Source organism: Parambassis ranga, unplaced genomic scaffold, assembly GCF_900634625.1.
Source record: "Parambassis ranga unplaced genomic scaffold, fParRan2.1 scaffold_22_arrow_ctg1, whole genome shotgun sequence".
Taxonomy (NCBI): Eukaryota; Metazoa; Chordata; class Actinopteri; family Ambassidae; genus Parambassis; species Parambassis ranga.
In genome coordinates, this window is record NW_021144778.1 from 3,673,107 (window position 1) to 3,684,280 (window position 11,174).

At 43.9% G+C, this 11,174-nt stretch overlaps 2 non-coding genes across 2 annotated transcripts; one reads left to right on the top strand and one right to left on the bottom strand.

Annotated features, from left to right (window-relative positions):
- Positions 1-248: 248 nt before the first annotated feature.
- trnap-agg (transfer RNA proline (anticodon AGG)) lies at positions 249-320 on the bottom strand. The gene has a single exon. It is a non-coding gene; the product is annotated as a tRNA-Pro (tRNA).
- Positions 321-6,329: 6,009 nt separating this feature from the next.
- trnak-uuu (transfer RNA lysine (anticodon UUU)) lies at positions 6,330-6,402 on the top strand. The gene has a single exon. It is a non-coding gene; the product is annotated as a tRNA-Lys (tRNA).
- The last annotated feature ends 4,772 nt before the right edge of the window (positions 6,403-11,174 follow it).

An 11,174-nucleotide genomic window follows, 5' to 3' on the forward strand; every position in this document is an offset into this window, starting at 1 on the left:
CAGTGCGGAAAAGACCTTTTTTTTATCTCTTACCACCCGTGGAGTGCGTTCTCCGCTCTTTGTCTCGCGGAGTATGGATGTACATACTGGGTGATGACGTCCTCCTGCAGGTGTTACTGTGGAACAACTGCTCTGGATTGGGTCTGAATAGAACTTTGTTAGCTTTGTAAAGCTGTGTGGTAGTTAGAGAGGAACTGAAAAGTGTCAACAACAAGGAGTTGGTGTCCAATGGACACAGTTAAACACCAGGGCTCGTCCGGGATTTGAACCCAGGACCTCTCGCACCCTAAGCGAGAATCATACCCCTAGACCAACGAGCCATGTGTGACCTCTTATTTTTCATGTGTCAGTCGGTGGAAGAACAACACAAAGCACATGTTCTTCTTAGTTTGACATTGGTAAAGATATGAACAATAATTTCTTCTAATTGTGTCAACAAAGATTGAACACTTTGCATATCACTGTCCTCCACGAGGAGACTGTCCTCCACGAGGAGACTGTCCACCATGTCTAGATAAGGCTTGCTGTCTAGCAGCTGGAGAAATGTCTTTTTGTGGCTGTGGCATTAGCTCAACATTGAATCATAAAGTTTGTTGCATAACAGGAAGTGGTCTTGTATTAGGGCGTGACCCTCCTGAGAAGCAGAACCTCTCCTTTATAGGGGCTGTCTTGATAACTGCCTCTCATTTCCACCTGTTGTCTGTTCCATTTGCACAACAGCAGCTGAAACTGATTCACAATCAGTGTTGATCCTAACTGGACAGGCTGGTTTCACACAAGTGTGGCCAGATCAACCTGTCTCTGGCAACAGATCATCATCTTCATCACCTCTCACCAACCTCCCTTCATCTGCTTGGAGCCGCAGCCAGTCGGTGCCAGATCGTTCATATGGTGGCATATTAGTCATTCATTTATTGCCACATGTTTTCAATGAATGTTACATGTATTGATTTAATTTCTGCATTGTGGGTCAAATAAAGGTTTCCTCCATTTTAATTCATATTGATTCAGTTCACGCTGTGTTTATGTCTCCTTGTAGCTGACAGCAGCAACAACAGGGTTCAGTCTGTTTTACCACTGGATGTAGTGAAGTTTATAGTTATCCAGAGAAGGACTGTGTGCTTTATGATTTGTATCTTAAGAGGAGATTTGCATATTAGGGATGAAATAAATACAGCATGAAATATAAATAAATAAATTGCAAATGTCCCTTTCGGGGCTCCATAAATGTTAATCCTAAAAAAGGAACATCCAGTGTGGACTTGCATACACAGTGAACATAAACTGCTATAATAACAACTTTAAAAACAATCAGACTAATTCCACAGCAGCATTATCCATAATAAGATTGTCAGTAAAGAAAACAAATATAAACACACACACTCTTCTCCCAGCTCTTATAAAGACGTCCGTCATGGCAGCAGAGTCCTACCGGAGCTCCAGAGAGACACAAACAGCAGCAGCGCTCTGTGACCCATGTCCACTCTGTGTGTCCTCCAAACAGTCTTCCTCAGGTCTTTATCAGGACAGCAGTCAGGTCCAGCCCTCTGGGGGGTTCTGCTCTCAATGGTGATCTGGAATGACAGCTGACAGCAGAGAGAGGAAAGCTTTAAATGTACAGCTACAACCTGATTGGCTGCATGAGTAGCGAGGCAGCGCCTGATTGGTGGAGGAGCTGACTAGAGAGCGTGTCAGTGCATCAGTCATGTGACTTATCAGCTCTGCTCTTTCTGCCTTTTCCTCTGAATCTTTTCATCTCATCAGTGTTCCGCCCTCATACGTCCTGCATCAACATGAAGCTGCTGTTTATTCATGCATTTCTAACACACAGCTGACAGGTCCGTCACTACCTGCAGTAAGGTATTGGATCTGGACTGGAAGCTGAGTGAGGAGAGAAGCATTCTGAAGGCTTCCAGTGACTGACGTGTGGATGTTGAATCTGTCTGAGTCCAGTGTTCAGCTCAGTCCAGCTGCTGCACACAGTGAGGAGCTGTGACTGCATCCAGCTCAGTCCTGCTGTGAACTGTGAGTCTGAACTTTGGGGTCGACCCTGCAGGATCCTGCAAAGGCCCAACAGCCTGTTGTACTGATGCACAGGAAGCCTTTCCACAGTTGAAGCAGGCAGTGTGTGTGTCTGAAGCAGTGTATTGTGTGTGTGTGTCTGTGTGTTAGTGTGTGTCAGTGTCTATATTGTGGCCCTGTGTTGGCCTCTCAGGGAGTGTTGTGTTGTTGCTGCTGTCTCTGCCCTGTGTGTGCAGGAGGTTGCTGGGTGGAGCTGATCCTGAGCTTATGCAGCTCTCCTGTGCTGACGAGCTGGAGACGGTTTAAGAGTTCCCAGTCTGTTTGCTTCACTCTCTCTCTCCCCGTCTGGCCTACTAGGAGGGCTGCTCTCTCTCCAGCCTGCTGCAGGCATGGCGGTGTATTTTGTTTGCACATTTCCTTGTTTGTCAATTGTTGGTGTACAACTACTGTTCTTTCTTCAATAAAATGGTCAAACGGTTAAGGGTGTGTTTGTCCTCCCCAATGTGTCACACTTTCTGAGCCGGTGTGACAATATATGTGTGTGCATGTCTGTAAGAGTGTGTGTATGATTGTGTGTGTTGGTGTGTGTGTTGCGTCTATATGTGTGCACGTGTCTATATGTGTGTGTGTGTGTGTGTGTGTGTGTGTGTGTGTGTGTGTGTGTGTGGTCAGCCTTCATCCTTCCTGTCAGCAGAGCAAAGCTGTATCAGTGTCTCATCCAGGTCTCAGCTCCTCAGGGTTTCTTCAGAAGAGCTGTCACTGTTGGAGTATCTGTTGCACAAGTGCTGCACATATCTGATCTAAGTTCTTTCTGAATCCTCACATTTAAAGTTACAGAGAACTTTTACAAACTCCCTTCTTGTTGGCTGCTACAAGCCGACAGCCTCCACACATCAGAGGCCTGCACACCATGAGCTTCCTGCACTTCCTGCTGTTGATGACAGCTCTCTCTCCGATTGGGAGATTAGACTGATGTGACTGTGACATCATGACGTCACTATTCAGAGCCTGCTGTTTAACATGCTGCTCACAGAGAGACAGAGACAGCAGCAGCACTCTGTGAACCAGGTCCACTCTACTTGGAGGAAGTAAAACGCCTCATTTCATCAAGATGGAGACACTGAAAGAACACAACCAGCAGCTGTGACACATCAGCTTTTCCTCTTAATCTACTCAGTTCATGGATGTTCTGACACACGTCCTGCCTCGTGCTTCAACAGGAAGACTCATCAAGTTGATAGCAGCTTCAAAATAAGTGTGTATAAGTATTAAAACACTAAACTGTGACTTCAGTGAGTCTCCTTTATTTGAACTGATTCATAAAATGATCATAAACACATGACAAATGAAATCCATTCAAACTCTGAAGTTCACCTCATCATATCCCAGTGGCAGACAGAGCAGGCCCCCTGAGTGACAGCAAAGCAGTGAGCCCCCTGCTGGTGATCAGCTGCATGTACCAGAAGCAGACAGAGATTTCTGATATGATGTTAAAGGTGTCACAGAGGAGGATCCGACTGTCTGACCTCTGATTCTTCTGTCAGCATCAGACACATCACAGTTTGATCAGTTTTCAGATCACACACAGCAGCATCAGTAACACTGAGCAGACATTACACACTCCATCAAACACACACACACACACTGCTCACTTATAACAGGGATAATAAGTAAAGTTCTTTACAATAAATTCACATTCACATGTTATTATCACTTCACACATGGCACAGTATATATGGCAGAGAGTTAAAGGTGGAATATGTAGTCAGAGTTAATACCAAATATTGACACTAGGTGGCAGCACTTCAGCCTCCATCCACTGCTGCACTACCAGCACCACTCTCAGTGCTTTTTGTTTCCATTGACTGTACAACATGATTCAATCCATGTTATTTATATGACAAACTATGTGTAGTGTTTCTATGTGTGTAGCTGACATGTTGCTCAGCTTCCATTGGACACATATACTAGATGGAAGCTGCAGCAGGATTGGCTGATGACTGATCACAGGTGTGAACAATCAGCCGGTGACGAGTGGAGCAGGAGCAGCTGCCCATGCTGCAGAGACACAAACAGCAGCAGCACTCTGTGACCCATGTCCACTCTGTGTGTCCTCCAGACAGTCTTGAAATGAGAGGAGACAGAACATTATCATACATGTTGCATAAGTAAAGTCACATGACATGCACCACTGTAAATAAAGGAAATCACATATTTTTAAGACACTTAGAGCATAGAGCCCAAGAAATAATATAATCTAAAGCTATAATCTAAAGAGAGTAGAAAAGTGTGATGGATTGATTGTACCTGATTCTTGGAATCTGTCAAATAGAATTTGTGGGTTTTGTGGGGAAAATTGTGCTTCATGTGAACTGATAAGAGAAGATTTGCCTGAACGGTTGATCTGTGGCCTGCGGCTCGCTTGGCCTGGTCCTGATCGATTGCTCATGCCTGCAGAGACAGGAAAGGGGAGCTCACAGGCGATTCTTCATTCTGCATAAAGCTGCCAGACAGGAAGAATCGCATGTCAGTGTTATTATTGACAGCTCTTCCCTTTTCAGGTAAAGAAACTCTTGTAACTGTGGCCTTATATGATTAAACACTTTTGTTAGTTCCGTTAGTATCTTAAGTGACTGCAGACAGTGTTGTTAGATTTGTTTATGTTTTACAAGTGTTCACAAAGCGAGAGAAACATGTAATAGCATGTTGCTAACAGACGCTAATTCCATGTTGTCTGTGTTACCTTAAAGCTAGACTCATAACCAGAGAGTAAGTACGCTTATATGAAGTTATGAGGTTAAGTTGGTTACATGTGTGACTGTGAAATGAAAATGCATTTGTTTATTTCTGAATGGAATGTTATTCTATTTATATTAGTGCCGCATTTTCAGCTAAACCTTTATTTTACTGATTTGAACACATTATTTTGAAGACTAACCTGTTTAAGACAGATGAAGATAAAACCGAACATGTGTATATGTACATTTCATGTACTTCCAGCACTTGTACCTCTGTACATAATTATTTTTGCTGAATTCTGCATAAAGCTGCCAGACAGGAAGAATCGCGTGTCAGTGTTATTATTGACAGCTCTTCCCTTTTCAGGCATAACATTTTGGAGGCACCGCTGGGATGGATGTGGCAAGGACTGGCTGTTTCAGATAGACGTCCCTGATCATTATCCAACCCCTCACATCTTCAGCCGGAGTGGACAGAGCGCGTGGTGATTGACCGACAGAGAGTGTGCAGAGAGAGACCCGCTTGCAACCCGAGGTCAACTTTGAGTGCCAGGAGAGCAGCATTGTCTATTCTTCCCAGGAAAAGGTTCTGCACCACACTAACACTGCCCACAACCTAGAAAAAAATGGATTCATCAGACCTGGAAGCTTTGAAGTTAGAAGTTGGTTCTTCCTTGTACACACTTACAAGAGACGCTTTAATTGAGCTTTGTGACTTTTTAAGTATTGCTGGACCAAAGCATGGGAAGGTGTCAAGCAAAAGCCGTCCCTCTTATTGACAGCTCTTCTCTTTTCAGGCATAACACAAGACCACTTGCCTTTTGTTTTGTTTAGTCTGCACCTGTAGACATCAAAGGGCCACACAAATTCATAGTGTTGTGTTTAGCTTTATAGAAAAGGTAAATAAAGGTAATAAGTATGTAAGTATGTATTCTTTATGTGTATAGGACCACAAAGTTGAAGCCCATGCGGAAGTGTCAAAACTTGTAATTCACGCCACAACTGCTGGGGGCTGGCTCCAAAAGCGAGTCATTTCCCATAGACTCCCATGTAAAAATGGCCGACTTCACAGCAGAAAAAAACATGTTTACAGCCTGGTACAAAAAAACCACTCTGGTCTCAGATGATAGGTTCTCTTCTAGTGTCAATTGTACAGGGGGGGGGTGAATTTTTTTACAACTCACTCGTTTCAATGGTATTTTGACTTAAAATTACGCATAATTATGGGCGTTGCCACTTTGAGTGACAGACAGTTGACGTATCACAGCGTGAGTTTCCTGCTTCCACGATCGCCCGCCCCCCTAAACCCTGCTCGTGCTCCCCCTTTTTGTCCATATTTGGAGTTTTGGCGGACATGACGCTGCCAACATGGCGGTGGTCATCAACGTCCTGGAACCTCCCACCGAGCCTCAGAACGGCTCTTCAGAAACAAACGGGTGACGTCACGGAAGCTCTGTCCATAGTTTTTACTGTCAATGGTCTGCACACACAGGAAGTTCATCCTTAATGATTGCTCTCTGTTTCAGTTAACCTGTACGCACAGAATTGGTCCCTGAAATAACATGTAGAGCCTGGATAGCTCAGTCGGTAGAGCATCAGACTTTTAATCTGAGGGTCCAGGGTTCAAGTCCCTGTTCGGGCAGAAAGCTTGGTGTGTAGCAGCAAGTAGGAGGCTTGAGAAGGAGGTGGAAGTGCACACATTCATTCCAAATGGCTACCTTACATAGCTGCTGCCTCTCCATTTTACACTTACCCCACCATACACCTCACACCAAATGCAATACATATGTACATGGAATTCCTTCTTATTAAAAGCTAAAAGCTGGTTTAAAACTCATAACTATAATTGTCCTTCAATCAAACGATACCCTCCCCCCCTGCACCTATTTCCTGACTGGACTGGTCCGGAACTATAAATGCCTGCTTGTTACAAGAGGGACTCTTTTGGCTGTCACCCCTGGCCACAACAAAAGGTAAGAGCTCACACACCATCACACATTAGCCCTTAAACATTCAAGTCACATTAACCAACCCACAATCCGATCATTGTATAGTTAATTCAGCATCTGTTTCTTGTGTCCTACAGATAATACCTACAGCTAGTGATGGGTTTTCAAGGCTTTGTTGAAGCTTCGGCACCTGATTCAAGAAAAAGGTTCATTACTCGAGGCTTCATTGACACAGTGCTGGAGTCGGACATCTAGTGGTGAATAAAATGAATTGCGGTGTGTGTTATTGGTTCATGGATTGTTTGGGATTTGGATCTCCATGCACATGCACACTAGTGTAGTCTCGTTCGACCACACTACATGGTTGAATGGTTTCAGGCTGACACAATAAAACACATTAAACTTTCAGTTTCACTGCACGAAGTTGTTATACAAAGTGACATTTGAAGTCAGGGTGTCCGCGGGGTCTTAAAAAGTATTAAAAGTTGATAAATCAACTGTGGGAAAATGAAGGCCCTTAAAAAGTATTGAAAAGTCTTAATCCCCATTTCATGAAGTTTTATTGTGATTCAAGCTTTGACTCCAGAAAGTTCCATGAATATTTATTTTCCTCTTTGCAATGTCACCCGATGGGGAAAAAATATCTGAGTTCGTGCCGGTGCGACCAGCTGTTAGAGGGAAATACATTCTCTGTGACTCTCCCTGTGTCCAACAACAGACACACGTCAGGCTCATATCATGGTCTGAACCAATCAGAGACGGTGAAGGGCTGTTGACCTGTTGTTTCTGTTGACAGCATGACAATGATGCTGAGGCAGAGCGCGCTCTGGGCTGAGGCCTTAGCTCGGCCATGGTGCCTTCAGGGAACATCGGACGTGCGGTCAGTTAAACTCAACATGCGCTATCTATCGTATTGACGTGACTGGCTGCAAAACACTGACACCAGGCAAAGTTGTAGACAGTTACGCATCAAAAGGGAGAATATTAATAATTTGTGGAAGCAATAAGACGCTAAACACATCATGCAGGCCTCCTGGCGGACCCTGTAAGGAACTATCGGCTGGCTGTCACTCTCTTCCTGCTCTGTGCGCCAGAGAAGTAATAAGCGTCAGTGCTGAGTTACAGCAAGAATAAATACATAACATCATCAAACATGGCAATTACTGCAGGTTAGATTTGCTAAAACCAACAAGGGCAGCGATGCTTGGTTGACAGCCCTTTGTTCTTACTGTGAGTATGTGCAAACTTCCTGGGAATGGATGGAATCACTGCATTGTGTGGTAGAAAGATGATGTCTGAGGCCACCACCTCTGTTAAGGGAAGGTTTTTCCAGCTTAACATAGATGCTTCCTTGACTCCTCTTTCACACCACCTTTCCTCTCTGTCTAAAATGTGAACATTGTTGTCCTCAAAGGAGTGTCCTTTCTCTTTGAGGTGGAGGTGAACAGCTGAGTCTTGTCCTGAGGAGGTGGCTCTCCTGTGCTGAGCCATTCTTCTGTGGAGTGGTTGTTTAGTTTCTCCAATGTACAGATCAGAGCATTTCTCACTGCATTGGACTGCATATATCACATCGCTGTGTTTCTCCATGGGAGTTTCATCCTTTGGCTGTACCAGTTTCTGTCTCAGGGTTGTCCTCCAGTGGAGACAACCCGGGTTCAATTCCCGGACGAGCCCTCTTCTTTCAGCTTCAGTAGATTGAAGGTCTGTCTTATGTTTACATTTATAGCAATTATCTTTAACCCAAACAAGTTCATATTCCAACTTAGACCCTGTAAACAGCAGTCTGCTCAAACTCCTAGAAGTAATCTACAACTGATATTGTTTATTCAAGAGAAGAAGTCCTTGCACTGAGGACTAACATCGGAATGCAGCACAAGGTCCAGGGAGAGCTGAGGAAGAAGTACAGGGGCTGTAAGGCAGGAGTGAAAGTAGAGGCTGCATGTAGACATTTTAAGCCAGCGATCCCCTCGGCAATAATAAGGAATGTCAACTCACTACTGAATAAGGAGATCAGGAGATCAGCCTCTGTCTGCCATCTGCCTCTGCTTGAAACTACTGTTGGTAAGTTTTCTGTCTTCTATTCAATAAGTTTATTATCTTTATGTGAAACAATGTGCATGCCTTAAGATAAATGGACCTTGAGCTTAAGAAGAAGTGTCAGTCATTGTTCACGTTGGGGTAGACAGGCTACAAGCAGCTAAGATTAGTTAGCATTTGTTGTAGCTAATGTCTATGGTCGCGTCATATAGCTGTCAGAGGTAAGTGGTGAACACGGTTAGTACTTGGAGTTTTCTACACAGGCACGTTGAATTCATCCTTAACACACTGAGAGCGCAGCTCGCCGCCAGCTAACGCAATCCAAAAGTGCTTTGCTTTACTTTTGTAGTGTAGCTGACAGGCTAACGTTAGCCCAGAGCTAACGCTCTGTGTTAGCCTAAGCAGCACTTGTATGCAGGGGTACAGCCAGTGCTTAAGTGTAGTTAATGTGAAACAATACAGTCGTGATTTATTGAAGTGAAGCAGTCGGCATATTTTCGCAATATATTTTATTTTTTATATATTTTTTGTCTGCTGGTGGGTGCCTGCTCCCCTGCGCATCGGGCTGGAACTGCGCCGTACGACACAGAGCAGGGGAGACCTGTAAACGTGCTGAAATGACTTTGTTTAGTAAAAGGAAAAGGTATAAATGTGTTCTATAGTAAGGGACCATTAAATGACTTCTGTTGTGATCTGGCGCTATAGATAAAAATAAAATAAAAAGAACTCATTGGATGAACTCAGTTAAATTGTGGGAGACTTTTCCATCCAATAAATATGGGTAGCCCCAACTCAATGTGATGTATTTGAGTTGGACCAACATGATTTTTTCCATGTTGGTCCAACTCAACCTAAAACATACCTATTAAATGATATTTGATTAAAACGGGTTGAGATTTCAGATTAAAGTTTTGGGTGGACCTCAGAGGATTTTTAGATTTGAAATTTCATTGTGAAATTTGGGAGTGGCTGCAGCAGCATAACATCTTTAACATATTTATTACATGCATACCTCTAATATATAATCTCATCTTATGCTCTTAATGACTGTAGCTAATTATATACTTGGTAATCAATTACAGCATCTTGTTATTTGGTCAATGTGATCTGACTCTTTTCTGACTTCTTTTATTTTACAGGATGCTGTATGTGGAAGTGTACAGAGTGCAGTTTGGAACCAGGTACTTTTATGCATCTGCAGCTTATCATACACATACACCGCCTACATGCAGATGTACTTTAATACATGGATTATGCTACTACTAAATCACATTTTTACTTGTCCATGGTAATTAATGAATGTAAAATGAACCCTGGAGGGTCCGCAGCCTCATCCTTGCTGGGCTTCCGCCCGGACCCCAATGGGCCCTCACCCCTGTCCATGCTGGGCTTCCGCCCGGACCCTGGAGGGTCCTCAGCCCTGTCCATGCTGTGCTTCAGCCCGGACCCTGGAGGGTCCCTGTCCCCTCCGTTTCTGACTCTGCCCCCCAAGCACCCCAGCCTCTCGTTTTATGGGACCTCTGTGTCTGTTGGCCCATGGCCAGGGCCTTCTTGAACTCTGAGACCTTTTTTCCTGGACTCTTGAGACTTTGAATTCTGGGCTCCCTGTGTTTTTGTTTGTACCCTTGTTTTGTGTTTTTGGAACGTCTGGGAGCCGTTCCTTGAAGGGGGGGGTTCTGTCACGACCTGGTGTTATTTATGGTTTTGGTTTTCCTTGTTTTGGGTTTTTAGTTTGATCTGTGTTTAGTTATTGTTATTTTCCTGCAGTTCTGGTGTTTTGTTTCCTTGGGTTTGTGTTTAGTTGTCTAGTCTTGTCTTGTGTTTCCTGTTTTACTTTGGTAGTCCTGTCCTCCCTGTGTATTGTCTTGAGTTTTGCTTCCTGTGTTTTCCCTCCTTGTTGATTACCTGCCCTGCCCTCATGTGTGTCACCTGTGCCTCGTTGTCTTCCCTGGTCCCTTTGTATATAGTCTGTGTCTTCCCCTTTGTCCTTGCTAGTTCGTCTCGTCTGTGTGGGCTTTGTTTCTTTCCCGGTCTCGTCCATGCCATGCCATGCTATGCTTTGCCCAAGGTAGTCTCCTTGTTCATGTTATGTTTTTGAACCCTCGCTAAGTTTCCTAGTTTTTGCTTTTCTAGTTTTGCCACGTGTAGTGTGATTTTCAGTTAGTTATTTTGTACTTTACCTTTTGACCACGACAAGTGTGATTTTTAGTTTTGTATTGTTTTGCCCTCCTGGCCTTTAAATAAAAGACTTTTTTGGATTTTAACCGCTCTGCGTCCTGCAACTGTGTCCTCTCCTCACACAAAACCCTGACAATATGTTTAGGTTGAGTTGGACCAACATGATTTTTTCATGTTGGTCCAATTCAAATACATTATATTGCATTAATGTACTTGTTTTGAGTTGGGGCTACCAGTATTTATTGGATGG